Raw genomic sequence first — 3,269 nt, forward strand, 5'->3', positions numbered from 1 at the left:
AAAGTGATTTTTGTGCACTACGTCATCATACACAGCATTTTATTTTAAAAAGTCAATTTGATGGATCTGGTGGGAAAATGCACATATTGTTTTTATGCAGATGTTTGAATATTTACTTGAAAAATCTGTGCAAATTGGATGGAAAACTAGCTTTAAACACCAACTGCGAAAGAGTTCTGTGAGCTTACATTGCATAAATGGCTTTGAGTAATTATTGTGACTCAAAAGCACAGCTAGACCAGAGAATCTTCACCATCATATACCTTTCCTCACCTGCCCCAATGGCCTTTTAGTAGTCAGCAGTGTAACCTGAGAAGATGGAGATTGAAATAATACTCAGGCATGTCTGTGCTGTTAAATGTGTGAAGTATTTGCATGTATGTGACAGTGGTCAGTTGGGACAGGCACTTGTGGAAAGTTGAGAGCCTCCACAGTCACTGTCTGAGTGTCACAGATTCAATTCCCAAATGAGAGTACCCTGGCTGGCCCCCCTCACCGTGACAGCTCAGACCTCCAAACTGATGCTATGGTGGATTTCTGAGAAATGGGTCATCTGCTGAACACACAAGTAACTTCAAAACTGCAAAGCAGCACCACTATGATGCTAAATAGACCATGCCGGCGACGCCATCAAGCGTTACTGTCCTTGACAATAGGCTACAACAGAAATCAATTGCAGTGGATTAAAAACCGTCCTCCTGATTCATTTTGCAACTTGTTTGCGCAGAGAGACGAGTAATCACATGCTCCATCCTTATTACAAATTGTAGTTGAAAAATATTGTAGATTCCAACTGAACAATGAGGGGGTTACAATTAATTTTCCTTTTTCATTGAGTCATTTTCATATCATTCCCCACAGAGCTGCTGTAGGCTCAGTGATTCATGGATTTCATAAAAATGCATCCCTCCCCCTTTACTACAAATGTGTCTATGTTAAATTGATTTCAATGCTTCAAAGAGTTTCCATTCCAAAATCAAGGGCCTAGAACATAAAGGTAATTGGATGGCAGGGGTCATTTTCAACCATAAATGTTTATAAATGTCAGAGATAAATAAAAAAAATAATACCTTGGTCGGTAAAAAATCTAAATGTGGCTCCAATATTATTACTTACATTTTGATAGTCAAGGTTTCTACTCTCTAAAACTAACACACTAACAATGGGTTGAATTGAGATAGACCTTACTTTTCAGTTGTTTTCACAGTGACCAATTGAACATACTGGTACTTAATTCAGCTCTTGAAACACACATCTCCTTTTCCAGGTCTTGTTTTGCCTGCCTGTCATCATTTGTTACTCTCTCTTGTTCATAATGCTTTTACTAGGCCTGTTCCTGTATACCCCTGGGCGATAGGTTCTGCTCACTTGACATGTTTTCCAACCTTTTCTGATGGATGTTCTGTAATCTCCCTCACCTTGTGTCAGGCCTTGTTCTGAACTGCCTGCCTGGCTGCTTCGGGCTTCCCAGAGGACTCTTATTGCTAGTGGGGCTCAGCTCCTACCTCAGCTTCTACCTTACTCAGCTCTGGGGCCCCATAGTCATCTGTTCACATATAGCCATACTGACTGAACGTAGAGTTATACCATCGGGGCCCCCGGAGGAACTGTGTTACTAGAGCCTCAGTCCCTAGATCATTTGACACACATACCTGTATCGACTGAGGGTTTACCATCTTCCTCTCTGATAAACATCGATGGATGGGTGTCAGGTCAGGGGAAATGAAAACGAGTCAAATGAAATGGGCAGGATGTCAGGAAACATCTTTTCCCTTACAACTACATTCGTTACTGTAGGGTGCTTCTCATTTTACAAGATTATCTTGTGTTAGTAATAGACATTCTTCAGTTTACAACCTCTGCAGCTTGTTCCTTCCATAGCCCATTACCCATTCTTCAGTTTACAGCCTTACAGCAGTAAAAAATGACATACACATTAATTGGCAGGCAGAGCAAACGGATCAATCAATGCTGAGTCGATAGTAATATCTAATTTCTTCCCTCCGGTGGAGGATGTTGAAAGCCTTTACTCTTCTACACGCATGTAATAAGATGGCTTTAGTTAATGTCATGCTAATCAAAATTTGGGGCCATTTGCTCCGGCATTGGCAAGGGCACTAATAATTTCCCCTGATGCTGAGGAAGTCAATGAGTTTACTTATCACACAACCAGGGTCGTGATGGGACTACACTGTCTCAGATAGGGTGAGGCGTGACTTCATGAAATAATACCTCCCCCCCAAGACTTCTCCTAGCGTAGCAGCTATTACGGTTTGATTCATTCAAATCGCTATAAACCCATATCCTAAATGACCATAGATAATGCTATTGGATTGTAACAATGCCACACAACACAGTCTTACTTTCATTTCAAAATGTTTTTCTTTCACGAAAATATACAGTTCCACTTGATTTTTACTACAGACAAAAATAAACTGCAACATCTTAGAACAGCAAAGACTTGTGAGTTGCAACAGGTTTGTAATGCATTTCCTCTTTTCCATCAGCATTACAGCTATAAAGACGATATAGTCGATTGGAGACCAGAACTGTCGCTTGTTTGAAGGTTGGCAACATAATTATGTCTTCCTCACTGTGTATCAAAATACAATTATACCTCACTGAAGCCAAACTTAATAGGATTCTGGATGTGGAATCCGTTCCTTATCATTCAATTATACTTCAACTCCCCATTACAACACTTGGCTCATTTCAGCCTGATGTAACGTTGGTGAATGCAATTACAATGTGTTGCAAGTTAAAGCACTTTATTATTGCTGTGGCATGTTATATCAAGGCAAACTGCCCCACAGATCACAGTTGCTGGTTCAGTTAGTTGAACTTGGAATGCTAATTCCATTCTTATTCATGTATTTAAAACCAACTGAAACCTAATACATGCAGTACACTTCAAGTGAGACTAATCCATGTAGTATATTGCAAGTGAAACTGTCCACACCTGTGGATGTTTCTACAGTTCATGTCCATGCTAGCTTGTCAGTAAACATTAACCTGCTTTAAGTTCATACAGGATGTGCAAATCAATATTCATGCAAAAATGCATAGGCTATTGCTCTCTGAAAGGATTGACACCAGTACTGAAATATCTGCCATATAAACTTTACTTTTGCATGGCAAATACCTGTTAATATCCAGTACATTCCAGGAGAAGGGAAGCCACACTGACTCGCAGTCGAAATTGAAATGGCAGAAGATAAGAGGCTGAGGAAATTGAGTTTTAATGCAGGATGATATGGATCAGACTACAC

This window comes from Salmo salar, chromosome 03 (assembly GCF_965601325.2).
Source record: "Salmo salar chromosome 03, fSalSal1, whole genome shotgun sequence".
Lineage (NCBI taxonomy): Eukaryota > Metazoa > Chordata > Actinopteri > Salmoniformes > Salmonidae > Salmo > Salmo salar.